The sequence below is a fragment of the Bufo bufo genome, chromosome 5, assembly GCF_905171765.1.
Source record: "Bufo bufo chromosome 5, aBufBuf1.1, whole genome shotgun sequence".
Classification (NCBI taxonomy): Eukaryota; Metazoa; Chordata; class Amphibia; order Anura; family Bufonidae; genus Bufo; species Bufo bufo.
The window spans coordinates 96,397,445-96,418,755 of NC_053393.1; the positions used below are offsets into that span (position 1 = coordinate 96,397,445).

Sequence of the window (21,311 nt, forward strand, 5' to 3'; positions counted from 1 at the left end):
GACTGGTGAGAGGTAGTTGGACTGTGAAGGTCGGTCAGTTCTCCCATCTGTCGCATGCTTGTCTTGTACATCCTTAAAATAGAAATACATTGGTTTTAATTAGTCATCACTAGTTCTGGGGTAATTAATAGTAGTGGTTAGTGTCTATGCAATGTCATTTACATGTATATTATATCATGTAATTACACTGTAATTATTTATTTTGAGGTTAGCCTGTATTATTATTAAAAGGTAAGTAGTACTTCACAGGCATAATTACCCGCTTACTTTTATCAACCATATAAAATGACTCATCCTTAAACTGATTACTTAAAGGGGTTGTCAGGTTCAGAGCTGAACCCGGACATATCCCCATATTCACCCAGGCAGCCCCTTTAATGCTCCGATGCTCTGCCTTGCATCGCACAGGGCAAGGGCTGTTTTTTTATATTTCTTACACTGTTTTACAGGTTAGGGCAGCGCTAAAGCCCGCTCATTAGTGCCGGTGGCGACACAGGGCCTCCACCTAGCTTACCCATAGAGAGCAGGAAAAGGGGGGCGTGGTGAGGGCCGCACCGCCAATTGGGCAAGGCCCTGGTGACAAGTGGGGGGCGTCAGCGGCAGGGCAGGGAGAGATGAGCGCTTATCTCTATATTCATCTGTATCACTGTCCTCAGGACAGCGATACAGATGGATGTGCTGCGGGGAAGCGGAGAGGCGTCTCCCTTCCCCGTTCCTCTGATAGGCTGCAGCCTATCAGAGGCCGGTGCAGGCAGCGCAATGACGTCATCGCGCCGCCTGAGCCGTACAACATGGGACACAGGCCAGAAGAGGCCTGCACCGCTTTACTGTGAGTGTAATGTAGGTAAGTGTTTATTTTTTTCATATGACACATAATGCAGAGGAGTGCTATGGGGGCATCTAGGGAACTCCTTACTGGCACATTATTTGGGGGCACTATGTGGACAAAAAAGTATTTTATATGGGGGCATCTAGGGCACTCCTTACTGGCACATTATTGGGGGGCATTATGTAGGCACAAAAGTGGTATTTTATATGGGGCACAGTATGGGGGCATCTAGGGGTACTTCTTACTGGCACATTATTGTGGAGCACTATGGGTGGGCACAAAAGTGATATTTGATATGGGGGACACTATAGGGGCATCTAGGGGAACTTTTTACTGGCACATTATTGGGGGGCACTATGTGGGCACAAATGTGGTATTTTATATTGAGGGCACTATGGGGGCATCTAGGGGCACTTGCAGCGTCCCACTACATGTGTGTGGGCACTGCTTAAAAGCACTTTTTACCCTAAAAATTGCATTATGCTGTATTATGTGACTTTGTACTAATTTATCTGCAAAATCCCTGGTACCAGGCAGATTAGGTGTAATTTATACATCCCACCACTAGATGGGGATAAAACTTAGGTTCTATATATACCGTCTTTCCCCGAAAATAAGACATCCCCCGAAAATAAGACCTACCTCTAGTTTTGCCTATCGCTGTAATATAAGGCATCCCCCCGAAAATAAGGCCTCCCCGATAATAAAGCATCCCCCGAAAATAAGGCCTCCCCGATTATAAAGCATCCGCCGAACATAATGCCTCCCCGATTATAAAGCAAGCCACCCCAGAATGTAAGGAGCTCACTGATTGGCCGCAGCCGCCGCCAGGACAAGCTGCTGCCTTTTTCCGCCCGCTGCTCGCTCTGCCCTGATGGAGTCTCACAACTTGGCTGGCAGGGACACACAGGAAACGGGGTGACAGGTAGGGGGGGGAATATCTGATGGAAGGTGGGGGATGTCTGGTGAAGATGGGGGGGTAGACTAAAAACGGTAATTAAAATGACACAGGGTGATCAGGGTGGGGAGGGGGATCATTTTAAATGACACAAGGGGATCAGAGGGGGGAATCAAAATGACACAGGAGGATCAGAAGGGGGTACTAAAATGCTATAGTAATCCCCCCCCCCCCCTCTGATTCTCCTGTACCATTTTGATTCCCCCTTCTGATCCCCCTGTGTCATTTTAAGTGATCCCCCTCCCCACCCTGATACCCCTGTGTCATTTTGATTCCCTTCTCTGATCCCCCTGTGTCATTTTAAGTGATCCCCCTCCCCACCCTGATACCGCTGTGTCATTTTGATTCCCTTCTCTGATCCCCCTGTGCCATTTTAAGTGATCCCCCTCCCCACCCTGATTTCCTTTTTTTTTGTTCAACAATAAATGTGTACCGTATTTTTCTTCATGGAAAAATAAGACATCCCCTGAAAATAAGACCTAGCGCATCTTTTGGAGCAAAAATTAATATAAGACACTGTCTTATTTTCGGGGAAACAGGGTACCTAGGTCAGGCCTAGTGAGAGAGTAGAGAGTGGATGAGATTAGAGCAGATCAGATTAGTGGGAGAGAATGTAGAGTGAAGACTCCACACCACAGATTAGTGAGTAGAGCAGAAGAGCGTTTTCCTTCTGTGGCCGGACTATAGACTTGCATCCCTGACCAGTAGGAGAAGAGTTTGCCTCCCTGGAATAGAAACAAGCTTCAGAAAGCTTAATCAGTGATAAGAGCCATTATTGAGGGCCACAGACACCTTTGCGCATGGTGGAGGACTTATAGCTTCTGGCAGCCACACCATAATTCTGGGAGGCAGATTAGCTACCTGTCTCAATATTCAGCTTGGAGGGAAAGGACAAGGAATAGGACTGAGCACATCAACAGGAATAAGGTACTCCTTACCCACAGCTCAAATCAAGCCTAAGAAAGCCTAGGAACAGTGGACTTGCAGATTAAGGCTACATGCACACGACCGTATGTGTTTTGCGGTCTGCAAATTGCGGATCCGCAAAAGAAAAACGGATGACGTTTCTGCGGATCCGTTTTTTTTCAGATCCATTGTAATAATGCCTATCCTTTTCCGCAAACTAGAAAAAAATAGGACATGCACTATTTTTTTTGCAGGGCAACGGAACGGACATACTGATGCAGACAGCACGCGGTGTGCTGTCCGCATTTTTTGCGGACCCATTGAAATGAATAGGTCCGCATTCTATCCGCAAAAAAAACGGAACGGACACGGAAACAAAACACGGTCGTGTGCATGAGGCCTAACTCTAATACCAACAAGAGACTGTATTTTGTACTGCTGCAACCAAAGTCATCAACAGTAAAAGTTGTGAGTTGCATCTTACCACTGTCTACCTCATTATTACCACTATTGGTTGTACCACCATTAACGGTACTGGGCGTCACGACAAAAACCATCAAAGGACTCAGCCGCAACAAGCACCCTAAGCACCCCTAACATCAAGGGCACCTCAACCACCATCTTGGCTGATGCTTCCCTACCACAGAGCGCGCCCCGGAGGATTTCTTGCTGTCTTCCTCATCACTGTGCTGCCAGCCCAGGGAGGCTTTCTGCTAACCGTGAGTAAACTGATGAACTGTGTGTTATAGTTTGGCCCCTCATCGGTCCACCGTGCACCTCACGTGTTGCCCCTGCGCTACTGGCTGGCTGCATATTCCTTACTGGCACATTATGGGGGGCACTATGTGGGTACAAAAGTGGTATTTTATATGGGGGGCATCTAGGGGCACTTCTTACTGGCACATTATTGGGGGGCAGCTACTTAGGGCACAAATAAGGGGTATTTTATATGGGGTGCTCTGTATAGGGGCATTTTATAGTGGGACACATTATAGGGGGTACTATGGGGAAAGAAAAGCACTATGAGGGCATCTACTGGGGGCACTAAGAAGGGGTATTTTATACTGGCAAATTATGGGGGACACAGGGCATCTACTGGGGCACTATATAGGGGCATTTTATACTGGTACATTATGGGGGCACTATGGGAGAAGGGGGGAAAGGAGCACTACGGGGCATTGACTTTATATAGGGGTATTTTATACTGGCACACATTATGGAGGCACTATGGGTACATTAGCTCAACTGGGGGCATTAAAAGGGGGTTTTCTTTGCACTGGCACACATTATAAGGGGGCATTTTTTTCTACTGTCACATAAGGAGAATTATCACTACTGGGGGGGGGCATTTTGGTGGGCTTTATTACTACTGGGGGACTGTGGGGAACATAATTACTAGTATGGGCACTATGGGAGCGTTATTACTTCTGGTGAACAGTGGGGACATGTTTGGGGCACTGTAGGGGCAGTATTACCACCAAGTGTGCTCTGGCAGAGAATTATTAGTTGGGACTTTTGGGAGCACTGTTACCATGGGGGCACCCCGGATTTACCTGTTTCTGCAGTATAGTACTGGGAAACACAGCGGCACAGTATTGTGGGGGGTAGGATGATTTGTCCAGAAGATGGGAGGATGATGGAAAAGTAGTAAACTAAGATGTTTTTTGTCAAACTGCAGAGACGAGAGATGGCTGAAATAAATCATCATGGTGGTCTGTACTGAATGGAGAAGATAAGGAAAAAGAATATCTACATCAGAGGAGACGTCACTGGATGTAAGAGGTATGGGGCGCTGTATTACCCTGTATGTTCTGTAGTGATATATGCAATGTCAGGAGGGAAGGGGTTAAGTTGAGAATTTAGTGGGGGGGGGGGGGCAGTTTCAATTTTCGCCTCAGGCAGATGAAAGGCTAGGTGCACCCCTGGGGGTGGTGTGGGCAAGGAAGGGGGCCCAACTCATTTATAAATTTCTACGCCTGCTTTTGGCGGAAAAAGTGACTGATTTAAGCACATCGCACGGCCAAGTTATGTAGAGGCCGGCACATCTACATAACTTAGGCACGTCAAGTGCCAGCGGACATGGACTAAGGCTCCATTCACACGTCCGCAAAATGGGTCCGCATCCGTTCCGCAATTTTGCGGAACAGATGCGGACCCATTCATTTTCAATGGGGCCGGAATGTGCTGTCGGCATCCGCATTTGCTGATCCACACTTCCGGATCTGCACTTCCGTTCTGCAAAAAAATAGAACATGTCCTATTCTTGTCCGCAATTGCGGACAAGAAAAGGCATTTTCTATGAGAGTGCCGGCGATGTGCGGTCCGCAAAATGTGGAATGCACATTGCCGGTGTCCGTGTTTTGTGGATCCGCAAAACACATACGGACGTGTGAATGGACAGGTGTCTAAATCGCCAGTCTTAGTAAATGTCCCCCTTTATCTCTCACCTAAGGCCTTAAAGGCATTATCCCATGATTAATGTAAAAAATGAACATCAGATATCGCATAGTACATGACAATGAACCAGCCCTGTACCGCATATGGATCCAGAGATCTCCCCATTCATTGCTCTGCTAGATTTATATCAAGGGGAGTGTCTATTCTGCTGCAGCTCAGGAGGCGTGTCCTTTCTGCTATAATTCTCTCCCTATCACAGCTCAGGAGGTGTGTCCTTTCTGCTATAATTCTCTCCCTATCACAGCTCAGGAGGTGTGTCCTTTCTGCTATAATTCTCTCCCTATCACAGCTCAGGAGGTGTGTCCTTTCTGCTATAATTCTCTCCCTATCACAGCTCAGAAGGTGTGTCCTTTCTGCTATAATTCTCTCCCTATCACAGCTCAGGAGGTGTGTCCTTTCTGCTATAATTCTCTCCCTATCACAGCTCAGGAGGCGTGTCCTTTCTGCTATAATTCTCTCCCTATCACAGCTCAGGAGGCGTGTCCTTTCTGCTATAATTCTCTCCCTATCACAGCTCAGGAGACGTGTCCTTTCTGCTATAATTCTCTCCCTATCACAGCTCAGGAGGTGTGTCCTTTCTGCTATAATTCTCTCCCTATCACAGCTCAGGAGGTGTGTCCTTTCTGCTATAATTCTCTCCCTATCACAGCTCAGGAGGCGTGTCCTTTCTGCTTTAATTCTCTCCCTATCACAGCTCAGGAGGCGTGTCCTTTCTGCTATAATTCTCTCCCTATCATAGCTCAGGAGGTGTGTCCTTTCTGCTATAATTCTCTCCCTATCACAGCTCAGGAGGTGTGTCCTTTCTGCTATAATTCTCTCCCTATCACAGCTCAGGAGGTGTGTCCTTTCTGCTATAATTCTCTCCCTATCACAGCTCAGGAGGCGTGTCCTTTCTGCTATAATTCTTTCCCTATCACAGCTCAGGAGGTGTGTCCTTTCTGCTATAATTCTCTCCCTATCACAGCTCAGGAGGTGTGTCCTTTCTGCTATAATTCTCTCCCTATCACAGCTCAGGAGGTGTGTCCTTTCTGCTATAATTCTCTCCCTATCACAGCTCAGGAGGCAGTTGAAGGAGAAAAAAACTGAGCATGTGCGACCTTCTCAGTGAGCCAGACAAAGAAATAGGAAAGAGAACAAAGAGCAGGTGGTGCTGTACAGATACATTTTATTGAATAGCTCCATTCACTTCAATGGGACGACTCCCTCCTATTCACTTGAATAGGAAGGAGCCGTCCCCACACACAGCTGTCGCGTCCAGATTCGCGAGGGTTGTTGCTTGACCAGTGTTACTGTGTAGCCGTACCCTTAAAGTCTCGTTTGATGAATATGGAGTAAAACTCATATTTCAAAACTGGAGTGAGTGCAGTAAAAATGCAAAAAGTCGCTATATTTTTTATTTTTTTTGCAAGTGACCCTAAAAAGTCTCAAAGCCCCTAGATTGTGAATTTTTGAGGTGCAGGCCATGATAAATTCCACCCAATATTTTTATACACTTTGGGTTTTAATTTCTTGCCATGTCTTTTAAGACCTTTGTTTGCTGTCAGCGAACTGAAACAATCTGGAAGCAGAAAACAATAAAACGGACCCATTGTTCCTTTTACATCACGTACAGGAGATCGTTATGTTATGTTCAAGAGGCCTGATATTTTCAACAGTTTAAAGTTATCTACCATTGTATCCAGTCTTGGCAATCGTCTGTGAGCTGAATGCATGAGTGCTGTACTGTATCAGCGTATATAATGTAAAACGCCAGAAGTATTACTAATGGTCTTCAGCCTCCAGCTGCAAACAAAATTCTTCTCATTCTGTCACAGAAAGACAGATCATCTGAAAAAAAAATATATATATACAGTATATATATATACAGAGAGTGCAGAATTATTAGGCAAGTTGTATTTTTCAGGATTAATTTTATTATTGAACAACAACCATGTTCTCAATGAACCCAAAAAACTCTAATATTTTTGGAAGTAGTTTTTAGTTTGTTTTTAGTTTTAGCTATTTTAGGGGGATATCTGTGTGTGCAGGTGACTATTACTGTGCATAATTATTAGGCAACTTAACAAAAAACAAATATATACCCATTTCAATTATTTATTTTTACCAGTGAAACCAATATAACATCTCAACATTCACAAATATACATTTCTGACATTCAAAAACAAATCAGTGACCAATATAGCCACCTTTCTTTGCAAGGACACTCAAAAGCCTGCCATCCATGGATTCTGTCAGTGTTTTGATCTGTTCACCATCAACATTGCGTGCAGCAGCAACCACAGCCTCCCAGACACTGTTCAGAGAGGTGTACTGTTTTCCCTCCTTGTAAATCTCACATTTGATGATGGACCACAGGTTCTCAATGGGGTTCAGATCAGGTGAACAAGGAGGCCATGTCATTAGATTTTCTTCTTTTATACCCTTTCTTGCCAGCCACGCTGTGGAGTACTTGGATGCGTGTGATGGAGCATTGTCCTGCATGAAAATCATGTTTTTCTTGAAGGATGCAGACTTCTTCCTGTACCACTGCTTGAAGAAGGTGTCTTCCAGAAACTGGCAGTAGGACTGGGAGTTGAGCTTGACTCCATCCTCAACCCGTAAAGGCCCCACAAGCTCATCTTTGATGATACCAGCCCAAACCAGTACTCCACCTCCACCTTGCTGGCGTCTGAGTCGGACTGGAGCTCTCTGCCCTTTACCAATCCAGCCACGGGCCCATCCATCTGGCCCATCAAGACTCACTCTCATTTCATCAGTCCATAAAACCTTAGAAAAATCAGTCTTGAGATATTTCTTGGCCCAGTCTTGACGTTTCAGCTTGTGTGTCTTGTTCAGTGGTGGTCGTCTTTCAGCCTTTCTTACCTTGGCCATGTCTCTGAGTATTGCACACCTTGTGCTTTTGGGCACTCCAGTGATGTTGCAGCTCTGAAATATGGCCAAACTGGTGGCAAGTGGCATCTTGGCAGCTGCACGCTTGACTTTTCTCAGTTCATGGGCAGTTATTTTGCACCTTGGTTTTTCCACACGCTTCTTGCGACCCTGTTGACTATTTTGAATGAAACGCTTGATTGTTCGATGATCACGCTTCAGAAGCTTTGCAATTTTAAGAGTGCTGCATCCCTCTGCAAGATATCTCACTATTTTTGACTTTTCTGAGCCTGTCAAGTCCTTCTTTTGACCCATTTTGCCAAAGGAAAGGAAGTTGCCTAATAATTATGCACACCTGATATAGGGTGTTGATGTCATTAGACCACACCCCTTCTCATTACAGAGATGCACATCACCTAATATGCTTAATTGGTAGTAGGCTTTCGAGCCTATACAGCTTGGAGTAAGACAACATGCATAAAGAGGATGATGTGGTCAAAATACTCATTTGCCTAATAATTCTGCACGCAGTGTATTGTAAGAAGGTGCAAGGGTCCGTCATTGATGGAAGGTATGTGTCACCGAGATACTTGGCCTCGGTGAGGTAAGAGCCGGTAGTTTCAAGTGTCAGCGGCAGCTAGTGCTGATTGACACTATTATTTGTTAGTATGGCTGTAAAGCCGATCCGGGCCAGCTCTTACTGGAAGTAGCCAAAGTGCTGGGTGGGTGGCTCCTCCCCACGCTCCAGGCCGGGTCTTTTTTGGCCTATATAAAACCCAGCCAGCAGTCTCAGCTGGGTGTGGATTATCCTCCTTCTGACATGGAAGCTGGGGAGTCTCTGTGTTTTGGGACCTGTGAATTTGTGCTGCGCTAAAGGGCTGAGAGCCGCATGCCGGGAAACAGGCCCCTAAAGCCTGCTGTGGACTGCGGATGGAAAACTGCTAACCAGGTGAAGATTTTGTTCTATGGACATTGCATGGTGGGAATAAACACCGAACTGTTTAAGCTAAAGACTTTGTGATTGCCTCTATACTGCGTCCGCTAGCCTGTCTACCAGAGCAAAACCCCACAATATATATATATATATATATATATATATATATATATATATATATAAAATTACAAAAGGGCTGGTTTCATTTTACAATAATTATGCTTTCTTTACATAAAAAGAGAAACCACTTTAAAATGGATAAACTGACATGTTAGCTACACACAGCCAAGTCTCCATATTGTACAGAGTAAGGTATTGATTGCAGAGGCGTCTCCTTCCTAAAACTGTCACACCTAGAGGCTCTGCTCTCTCTGCACTTTGATTGACAGGGCTAGCGCTGATGATGTCTTTACTGCCTGGCCCTGTCAATCAAATTGCAGTTGCAGAGAGAGCTGAGCCTCTAGGTGTAACGGTAACGCCCCCGTTGCTCCTAGAGCCTAATTTGCATATATTAAAACATCATTTTTCTCAGCAATGCGGACACATATGAACATGGGACCAACACAGATGTCTTCAGCTGCCAAGTGCACATGTAACAGGTCAGCCAGTGTCATAGGGACAAAACTGCTGACAGATGCCCTTTAAAGTATTTTGTATTGTGCATATCGGCGTGTTTTTGGCCACATTGCTGATTGTGAGCTAAGCCTTTTAAGGTACACAAAACTTAGAAAAAAAATCACCATAAAATCTAATGTTCTAGATAACTAATGTGCCCGAGGTTTCCTGTCCTATTTTTGCTTCTGCCTTACATACGGGGGACTAAGGCATATTGGTCTCGCATAGCGGCGGCCACCTCCCTGCCAAGAGGAATAAGGAAGTGTCTGCCAATATGCAGAATTCTTCATCAAAAGGACACCACCGTGAACATTTTTATCACATATTAACAGCCTATATGTAAATATTGTATTTATTTATTTTTTTACTAAAAATGTATGGACAACTTAAAAAACAGCCCCTTTCCTTGTACCTTTAAAGGGAACCTGTCACCTGGATTTGGGGTATATAGCTGATGACATAGGTTGCTAGATGGCCGCTAGCACATCCGCAATATCCAGTCCCCATAGCTCTGTGTGCTTATTGTGTAAAAAAAAAAGATTTGATACATATGCAAATTAACATAAAAGAGTCATATCTTACTTGTGTGACCAGAAAAGAGTCATATTTTTAAGCTCTGACTCATCCCAGGTTAATTTGCATATGTATCAAATTGGTTTTTATACACAATAAAAGCACACAGAGCTATGGGGACTGGGTATTGCGAATGTGCTAGCGGCCATCTAGCAACCCATGTCCTCAGCTCTATACACAAAATCCAGGTGACGGGTTCCCTTTAAGTCATTCAGGTGGTTTTGTCAATTTCTTTGGCATCCAAACAAAAACTGATTATGATCTGCCTTTCTTATTACAGATTGTATATGACATCATCTGTGTTTTAACCCCCAAATTACTGCTAGTGATTCTAACAGAACGAAGAATTTTTCTTCTTCTATAATTCATTAATCCAAGCAGCTGTCCTGCCTTTCCGCCTCTTGTGTAGATCTGCGCAAGGGGGGCGATCAGAGGCATTTCTATTGTGATACTACGAATGCGGTTCTCCTCATTTTCTCCACTTAGATGATCCATATGTGTTCCAATCCAAAATCTGCCCATTGGGAGTTCATAGCTATTAGGCTGCCAAATGTGCTCTTACCCGTAATCATCCAAGTGAACAAAAGACAGACTACGGGAGCGACGAGCGATGCAGCTGAAGCCGTGCGCTGCAAGCTCCGTCACCAACCTGGTCCACGTCTTTACAGTGGCAACGAGATGTTTAAAATCTGTACATTGTGGCGGAGGCCTTCTATAATACCCACAATGATAACAGAAAGGATGACCAGTGATACGTGTCCTCCATTGACGGTCTGCCATTCACCACCTGCTTCGTGTTTTATAGTCTGACCTCTTGCACTAGTAGACGGAGATCTCCCCTGTTAAACAGTCACACCTCATTGTTTTATGTGACGGCAGAGAATACGGTGTCCTACTTCTGTGCTGCGCTTCCTTAATGCGGCCGTCATAGCGTTTTCTTCTGAACGACTGCCTGCCAATGTACATTAGACCACATACTGTTATTAGATTATGGTGTAGTGCAGTGGCGTAGCTAGAAATGACTGGGCCCCACAGCTAATTTTTGAATAGGGCTCCATCCCCCAGTAATTTTTTCGCAACCCCTTCCTTTCATGCCGCCCCCATTCCTGTGGCTAGTAAAGATCGCTCTCTCAGACCGAGGCCGGCAGCTGTTCCATCCGTTTTCTACACTGTCTACACTGTCACTGTATATAATTTCATTGTGTAATACTGTTGAGGGGGCCCTGACAATATCTTTTAGTCCTCCTCCTCCTGGATGGGCCCCTTCTGGGTCAGGGCCCCAAAGCAGCCGCTTCCCCTGCTTCCCCTATAGCTACGCCCCTGGTGTCTCACTGCAACTAAAAGGTACCCGCTCTATATTATAACGGGTTTCCATGATCCCAGTGAGATACTGACCCCCCCCCCCCCCCCCCGCCCCGGGTTTTATTAACATAAGGTTTGGAAAAACTTTTGCACCTAAAATCCAGCTCCATTTATCTGAATGGGTTTGTTTTGGTGAAAAACCCATGGATGGATGCAAGCCCCATTCAGTTCAATGTGAAAGTCGCAGAAATGTCAAATCTGCCGTGTAAAAAGTAAGGGTAACGGCCGCATGTGGTGTTTTTTCTGCATATTTTCTGCAGCGGATCTGGCCGAAATCTGTCAGCGCAAAACCCGGCCAAAATGGGTTTTCACCGTGGCATCGCTGCGTGAGTCACACCAGATCTTCTGCTGCTTTTAAACCTTTGAATTGAAAAGTAGTATAAGTATAACCGACAGCATAAAAGGACATGCAGCGGAAAGATTCTGAAATCTCATATACTTCACTGCTACTGTAAATGGTGTAGATGTTCTGCACACAATTCCACTTACTCCGCGTATGGCAGTACCCTTGATGTGCTCGATGTAGGAAAATACAAATCTTTCAAATACACTTACGACCATATGGCTTTTTCAGTATTTTGTGGTCCGCAAAAAATATGGATGACGTCCGTGTGCATTCTGTTTGTTGTGGAATGGAACAGCTGGCCCCTGATAGAACAGTACTATCCTTGCCCGTTATGCGGACAATAATAGGACATGTTCTATCTTTGAACGGAACGGAAATACGGAAACGGAATGCATACGAACTACATTCCGTTTTTTTTGCGGACCCATTGAAATGAATGGTTCCATATACGGACCGTATACGGAACACAAAAAACGGAACGTAAACGGAAAAGAAAAACATTTGTGATCAGTTATTATGAGCCAAAACCAGGTGCAGGACAAAAACACAGAACAGGTGCAGGTCTTTCCATTATACCTGGTCTCTGTGGAGGCTTCACTACTGGTTTTGGCTTACAATAACTGATGGAAATAACTGACCAAATAACTGATGTGTGAACAAGGCCTTATCATCTTAAACAAGTCTCCAGTGTTGCAGCCTGCAGCATTGCCTGTACTGGGCCTTTGTTTAGAGTGACCACAGCCTATCATGCAGGGGAGGACTGGCCATAGAACCTACAGGGAAATTTCCCGGTGGGCTGATGTCCAGTTTACCACTGGAGCCCTCCTCATGGTCACTGGCTGGGTACATAATTATCTGATGCTCTCAACACTAATTATTGCTAGGAGCATCAGGTACTTATGCACAGCCAGTTCCCTCCAGTCCCGATCCAGTGCTCTGGCGGCGGCAGGGCAGCTGGAGATGTTCACTTCCATTGCTTTGCACACCGTTGGGTGGTATGTGTGTTTAGTGTACACTCACCTAAAGAATTATTAGGAACACCTGTTCTATTTCTCATTAATGCAATTATCTAGTCAACCAATCACATGGCAGTTCCTTCAATGCATTTAGGGGGGTGCTCCTGGTCAAGACAATCTCCTGAACTCCAAACTGAATGTCAGAATGGGAAAGAAAGGTGATTTAAGCAATTTTGAGCGTGGCATGGTTGTTGGTGCCAGACGGGCCGGTCTGAGTATTTCACAATCTGCTCAGTTACTGGGATTTTCGCGCACAACCATTTCTAGGGTTTACAAAGAATAGTGTGAAAAGGGAAAAACATCCAGTATACGGCAGTCCTGTGGGCAAAAATGCCGGGCCGACTGATTCAAGCTGATAGAAGAGCAACGTTGACTGAAATAACCACTCGTTACAACCGAGGTATGCAGCAAAGCATTTGTGAAGCCACAACACGCACAACCTTGAGGCGGATGGGCTACAACAGCAGAAGACCCCACCGGGTACCACTCATCTCCACTACAAATAGGAAAAAGAGGCTACAATTTGCACGAGCTCACCAAAATTGGACTGTTGAAGACTGAAAAAATGTTGCCTGGTCTGATGAGTCTCGATTTCTGTTGAGACATTCAAATGGTAGAGTCCGAATTTGGCGTAAACAGAATGAGAACATGTATCCATCCTCTGAAGGCTACTTCCAGCAGGATAATGCACCATGTCACAAAGCTCGAATCATTTCAAATTGGTTTCTTGAACATGACAATGAGTTCACTGTACTAAAATGGCCCCCACAGTCACCAGATCTCAACCCAATAGAGCATCTTTGGGATGTGGTGGAACGGGAGCTTCGTGCCCTGGATGTGCATCTGTCACGGCTGAGGATGGGGAAAATCCTCAGCCGTGCGATGCCAGATGATGATAGGCTGCTCAGCCAGGACAATAGAGTTAGGGAGCGGGTCACCTCCTACAGCGTCCCTAACCTGACCCTAACTCCTACCTGCATGGGCCAACCTTTAAGGTAGGAGGACCCATGCGCAGGAACCTCGGAGCCCTGACTTACCCTCCGACCGGTCCCTGGGCTAGGAGTCAGGGTAAGACGGCCTGTTCCTACTGGACACGGAGGAACAGGTGTCTCACTGGCCAAGCTGCAGGGAAAAGGGGAACACAAACAGTCTTACGGATATGGCGGGTGAACTATACGAGTTCCACCTACCTGCCACAGCCTTGCTGACTGGATCCCTGTGCAAACAGGAATCCAGATCCATAAGCTGCACTAAACAACATAGGAAAATCCCAACAGACCATCACATAGACATCACACATAAAGATGAACATAAACTTAATGTGACATTATGTTTATGAACCACAAGGGTGGCTCTCACTGGCAGGTAGAAAACACAGGAGGCTGCTCCAGCTAAGCATGGCTGAAGCAACCCTCAGACCTGTGCTAACAGTGAGGCTATATAGGGCCAAGAGGCCACACCCAACAATCAGACACACCCCGTGACTCACACACACAGAAAGGGAGTTAACCCTTCCAATACCACAGAAGGGAAAACACAACTTAAAGGGGAAGTGTCTAAACAACAAACACACTGTGGCTGTTGCCGCAGGCAACGACATGGGTGGCAACCGTGTCCTGGGAGTCAGCCCGGAGGCCGGGATACTGCCACCACATGTACACACTACAATCAAACGTTGCCACGGGCAACCACAGTGAGGAGAAGATGTAAGTGCACACCAAACATAAACAAAGTGCACACAGACATACAAAAGTGCTACAAATGTGCACACAACTCCAAGGGAACCGCACACATAGCTGTTGTCCGCGGCAACCGCACTTGAGGCCAACATTATGCCTCAAGCTGCGGTTGACACTACAACCCAAAACCGCGGGCAACTGTATGCGGCTCCCAAGGAGTCACGGCCAAGACCGTGGCCGTGACAGCATCACTCAAATCTCCATCAACTGCAAGATGCTATCCTATCAATATGGGCCAACATTTCTAAAGAATGCTATCAGCACCTTGTGGAATCAATGCCACGTAGAATTAAGGCAGTTCTGAAGGCAAAAGGGGGTCCAACACCGTATTAGTATGGTGTTCCTAATAATTCTTTAGGTGAGTGTATATATGGTGTATTTATGTATGTGTACCATGTATATGGTGTATTTATATGTGTGTTGCATATATATGGTGTATGTATATGTAAACATGTGTCGTGACGCCGCGTGTCTACCGTTGAGTAGGGAACCTGTTGTTAAAAATTTGAATCCCACCCCTGGTTATGCACCTGGCCAACAGCCGCAGGTGCCCCCTAAATTCAACTGTATGGACGTCCTCAGGATGGTGATACAGTTGAATACTGTGACGAGGGCGGCAGTATTTTTATGCTGCACTGTGGTATTTGGCCCTGCTGAGGCGGTATTTTGTGCTGCACTATGGTATTGCAGGCCCCTTTAAGTTCCCAATCCACGCAATTTTTTTTATTCTATTTCCATCTTGCCCGAGTCGTTCTTAACAGCATTTAGAAAGCATTAAGAAAATTGCTTTACTGCAGCCCCATGGCCCATAGACACAGTGGTCAGGAGGGGACCTCATTGGCTTCTATGGGAGAGTTTCCTAGGCATGCTCTGTGACCTGTGCAGAGGTCATTGTACAAGGAAAGAATAGATAAGATGTGACAATCAGCTACTTTGAATGGAGGATCCTGTCTTATCTGTCATTCTAATCCTGCCTGTAATGATATCACCTCTGTGTATAGATAAGCAGGTAACTGCAGTAAAGTGATCTGTACAGACCAAGAAGTGGCGCTTATTATTAGTCTTAGTGGCCAGTGTGAAAACAACATGATTTTATGATTTTTGTTTAAATATAGTTAGTGACATGGAAAATTAAAAATAACATCACCAAAAATTATTTAACAATATGTTAAACATAAAAACGTGATTTAAACAATAGGTCCTTTTCTGATGACACATTTTGTTTAAAAGCCCCCGCACACATTAGCATTAGTCTCAGCAGTGTATAGGATGTGCCTGACTCTCCCCTGACAGTTGATGTTGGGGAAGAGAAGGATCAGACGAAGTGGATATTTTCACCCAATTGTTTTGTTCTCGCAGGAGATGAGATGCGACCAGAAGTGTCTGGCCGCAGCTTTCTCCCCTGTGCTCACTGACAACGCATGCACAGTCGGCTAAACTGAACGTGTATGGGTGAGTCGGGAGGGAGTCAGGAGAGACACAGCTGTCCGGCAAACCTGATCCAGTAGTCAGAGGAACAGACTGCCGGATACTGCCATTGACTGCCAGACCCCATTGACTATAATGGCGTCCGGTAGAGATCCATCCGGTTTCTGGCATGCAGTATGTGCTGTATGCACCACTTTTTGTGCAGACGAATCCTGGCCGGAAACCCACTGGATCGCATTATAGTCAGGGGTGTCCGGTGGTGGATAGCAGCAGATCAGGTAGTTCAGATGTGTGCGTACCCTTAATACCCTCAATTTACTGGGATTACATCTTTAGCCAAGGCTGTGGTCTCTTAAGAACAGGATGTAGATAAGATTTGCCATGATTCTGTATAGATTATAGAGTCAGTGACAACATTACAGTAAATTACTCTCCTTGTTCTAGATGGCATTATTTTACCTGACAGCCTATTTAATGAAATAAATAAAAATATATAAACTCAGCAAAAAGCTGAATGTAATGAATTTAAAACAAAAGCACTTAAGGAAGGAAAAGTCAGCTTCTTCCATCAAATGATGCAACATGTTGGCGTCGCTTAGTGAATCTTCACTTTTAATGGCACAGAAAAGATTATGTGGTAAATGCAAAATACACATGCACAGTCATGTCTCAAGGCCTATTTAAAGGCTCGAAAATTGACTTATAGCAGGGATGTTTAACCTGTTGCCCTCCAGCTGTTGCAAAACTATAACTCCCAGCATGCCTGGACACCCTACAGCTATTAGAACATGATGGGAGTTGTAGTTTTGCAACCGCTAGAGGGACGCAGGTGGAGCATCACTGACTTATTGTATAGCTGCCTTACATCTGGTGGCGTCAGAATTCCAGAGGAGCATGTACAGTGCTGCACATAATTATTCATACTCCTGGCAAATTTTTACTTAAAGTTACTTTTATTCAACCAGCAAGTAATTTTTTGACGGGAAATGACATCGGTGTCTCCCAAAAGATAATAAGACGATGTACAAGAGGCATTATTGTGGAAAAAAAACATTTCTCAGCTTTTATTTACATTTGGGCAAAAAGTGTCCAGTCCAAAATTATTCATACCCTTCTCAATAATCAATAGAAAAGCCTTTATTGGCTATTACAGCAATCAAACGCTTCCTATAATTGCAGACCAGCTTTTTGCAGGTCTCCACAGGTATTTTTGCCCATTCATCTTTAGCAATGAGCTCCACATCTTTCAGGTTGGAGGGTCTTCTTGCCATCACCCTGATCTTTAGCTCCCTCCACAGATTCTCAATTGGATTCAAGCCTGGACTCTGGCTGGGCCACTCCAAAACGTTAATGTTGTTGTCTGCTAACCATTTCTTCACCACTTTTGGTGTGTGTTTTGGGTCATTGTCATGCTGAAATGTCCACTGGTGCCCAAGGCCAAATTTCTCTGCAGACTGCCTGATGTTGTCGTTGAGAATCCTCATGTATTGCTCTTTTTTCATGGTGCCGTTTACTGTGATTAGGTTCCCTGGTCCATTGGCTGAAAAGCACCCCCAAAGCATTAGGTTCCCACCACCATGTTTGACAGTGGGGATGGTGTTCTTTGGGTTGAAGGCTTCTCCTTTTTTACGCCAAATGAAGGAAACATCATTGTGACAAAACAATTTAATTTTTGTTTCATCTGAACATAACACAGAAGACCAGAAGTCTTCATCTTTGTCCAGATGAGCTTTTGCAAAGGCCAAGCAAGCTTTTGTGTACCTTATCTGGAGAAGTGGAACCCAACAGTGCGCAGTGTCCGTTGGATTGTCTGCCTTGAGACATTGCCACCAGCAGAGCCCAGATTCACCAGGATGGTCTTGGTGATGATCCTTGGATTCTTTTTCACCTCTCTAACTATCCTCCTGGACAGCACAGGTGTCACTTTTGGCTTCCGACCACGTCCTCTGAGATTTTCCACTGTGCGGAACATCTTGTATTTTTTGCTCAAATGTAAATAAAAGCTGAGAAATGTTTTTTTCCCCCACAATAAAGCCTCTTGTACATCGTCTTATTATCTTTTGGGAGACACCTATGTCATTTCCCATCAAAAAATTACTTGCTGGTTGAATAAAAGTAAATTTAAGTCAAAATTTGCCTGGGGTATGAATAATTATGGGAAGCACTGTATAACCTATAGGGGTAAATGACCACGTTCAGGATTTATGTGCGGACAATCTGCACTGAAATCCGCAGGTGTTCACAGGGAAATCCGTGCGGTCAATCCGCATCAATTGATGTGGAATTACATGTGGATTTGCATGAGGATTTGATACGGATTTTCCGCATGTGGGTTTTACTCTCCCCATTGAAGTAAATGGAGAAAATCCGGTCAGGAAAAATAAAATAAATTGACAAGCTGCGGATTTTAAAATCTGCACCGTAGGTCGAAATCCGTGCTGAAAAAATCTGCATCGTGTGCATCAGAATTTCAAATTCTCATAGAATACAATGTACATGACCTAGGGTAAATGCACACGATCAGGATTGCAAATCCGCACGCAATCCGATTGTGTACATTTACCCCAGGTCTCCTCACTCCGATTTAAGGCGCTCTTTCCCCAAGGAGAGATAGTATCCCCCAAATCCATGCATAAAAACTAACATCTCTAGTGTCCTGCTTCAACAGGGATTTGCTTTTTTTTCTCCAACAATTGTCTCCTTTTTTTGTTAATGTGACCTATAGATGCTTCTTCATCCTATATTTAATACCTGCACCCCATATCAAGCAGGCAGAATTCACTGCAGACATACTCTTCAGCGTGTGGATGACATTTTTTAAATCTCATCCTCTTATGTGCTGCTGTAAGCACTTTCTGATTTTACCTCCCTACATCTCTGAGCTACTTTCCCGATACACCCCCACACGCACTCTCCGATCCTCACAAGACCTCCTTCTCTCCTCTCCTCTTATTGCCTCTTCCCACAATCGACTCCAAGATTTCTCCCGTGCATCCCCCATACTCTGGAACTCGCTACCCCAACATATCAGACTCTCACCTACAGTGGAATCCTTCAAAAGAAACCTGAAAACCCACCTCTTCAGACAAGCCTACAACCCGTGACCCTGCTGCCTCTATACCGCCATGACCAACTTAACCCGCACCTACTGTGTCCTTCTCCCATACCATGTAGATTGTAAGCCCTCACGGGCAGGGCCCTCTCTTCTTCTGTACCAGTCTGTAACTCGTCTTGTTCCTGCTTAGTGCACTTCTCTGTATTATGTATGTGCACCCCTTATCATATGTACAGCGCTATGGAATGAATGGCGCTTTAATAATAAATAATAATAATAATAATTTTTTGCATGCAGTTCTGCTGCAGAAAATCCTGACTTTACGCTGTGTGTGGCTTTAAAGGGAACCTGTCATCAACTTTATGCTAACCTCACTGAGGGCAGCATAAAATAGTGACAGAAAGGCCTCATGAACACGACCGTTGTGTGCATCCATGGCCGTTGTGCCGTTTTCCATTTTTTTTCGCGGACCCATTGACTTTCAATGGGTCAGTGGAAAAATCGGAAAATGCACCATTTTGCAGCCGCATCCGTGATCCGTGTTTCCTGTCCGTCAAAAAAATATGACCTGTCCTATTTTTTTGACAGACAACGGTTCACGGACCCATTCAAGTCAATGGGTCCGTGAAAGAACACGGATGCACACAAGATTGGCATCCGCGTCCGTGATCCGTGGCCGTAGGTTACTTTCATACAGACGGATCCGAAGATCCGTCTGCATAAAAGCTTTTTCAGAGCTGAGTTTTCACTTCGTGAAAACTCATATCCGACAGTATATTCTAACACAGAGGCGTTCCCATAGTGATGGGGACGCTTCTAGTTAGAATATACTACGAACTGTGTACATCACTGCCCCCTGCTGCCTGGCAGCACCCGATCTCCTACAGGGAGCTGTGATCCGCACAATTAACCCCTCAGGTGCTGCACCTGAGGGGTTAATTGTGCATATCATAGCCCCCTATAAGAGATCAGGGGCTGCCAGGCAGCAGGGGGCAGACCCCCCTCCCTCCCCAGTTTTAATTTCATCGGTGGCCAGTGCGGCCCCCTCCGGCCCCCCCTCCCTCCCTCCCTCTATTGTATTATTTTCATTGGTGGCACAGTGTGCGCCTCCCCTTACTTAGCAATATTAGAAGCATCATACTTACCTGCTGAGCTGTCTGTGACCGACCGGGAGCTCCTCCTACTGGTAAGTGACAGATCATTAAGCAATGCGCCGCACAGACCTGTCACTTACCAGTAGGAGGAGCTCCCGGCCGGTCACAGACAGCGCAGCAGGTAAGTCTGATGCTTCTAATATTGCTAAGTAAGGGGAGGCCGCACACTGTGCCACCAATGAAAATAATACAATAGAGGGAGGGAGGGGGGGCCGGAGGGGGCCGCACTGGCCACCAATGAAATTAAAACTGGGGAGGGAGGGGGGTCTGCCCCCTGCAGTAGCGTCCTGGTTGCCATGGTTACCGATCGGAGCCCCAGCGATTAAACTGGGACTCCGATCGGAACTCTCCGCTGCCACCAATGATCGGGGGAGGAGAGGGGAGGAGGCACACTGTGCCACCAATGAAAATAATACAATGGAGGGAGGGAGGGAGGGGGGGGGCCGGGGAGGGGCCGCACACTGTGCCACCAATGAAAATAATACAATAGAGGGAGGGGGGGCCGGGTGGGACCGCACACTGTGCCACCAATGAAAATAATACAATAGAGGGAGGGAGGGGGGGGCCGGGGAGGGGCCGCACACTGTGCCACCAATGAAAATAATACAATAGAGGGAGGGGGGGCCGGGTGGGACCGCACACTGTGCCACCAATGAAAATAATACAATAGAGGGAGGGAGGGGGGGTCGCACACTGTGCCACCAACGAAAATAATACAATAGAGGGAGGGGGGGCCGGGGGGGACCGCACACTGTGCCACCAATGAAAATAATACAATAGAGGGAAGGGGGCCGCACACTGTGCCACCAATGAAATTAATACAATAGAGGGAGGGAGGGGGGTCTGCCCCCTGCTGCCTGGCAGCCCCTGATCTCTTACAGGGGACTATGATACGCACAATTAACCCCCCTCAGGTGCAGCACCTGAGGGGTTAATTGTGCGGATCACAGCCCCCTGTAAGAGATCGGGTGCTACCAGGCAGCAGGGGGCAGTCATGTACACAGTTCTTAGTATATTCTAACTTGAAGCCTCTGTGTTAGAATATACTGTCGGATCTGAGTTTCACGATCT

At 45.8% G+C, this 21,311-nt stretch overlaps 1 protein-coding gene across 1 annotated transcript in view; it reads left to right on the forward strand.

The window, feature by feature from the left end:
- LOC121001282 (myosin-9-like) overlaps window positions 1-4,613 on the forward strand; it is a 95,851-nt gene extending 91,238 nt beyond the window's left edge. Inside the window, exon 12 of the transcript XR_005779021.1 lies at window positions 4,603-4,613. The gene's annotated coding sequence lies outside the window, so the exon portion shown is untranslated. The remainder of the gene's footprint in view (window positions 1-4,602) is intronic.
- The last annotated feature ends 16,698 nt before the right edge of the window (window positions 4,614-21,311 follow it).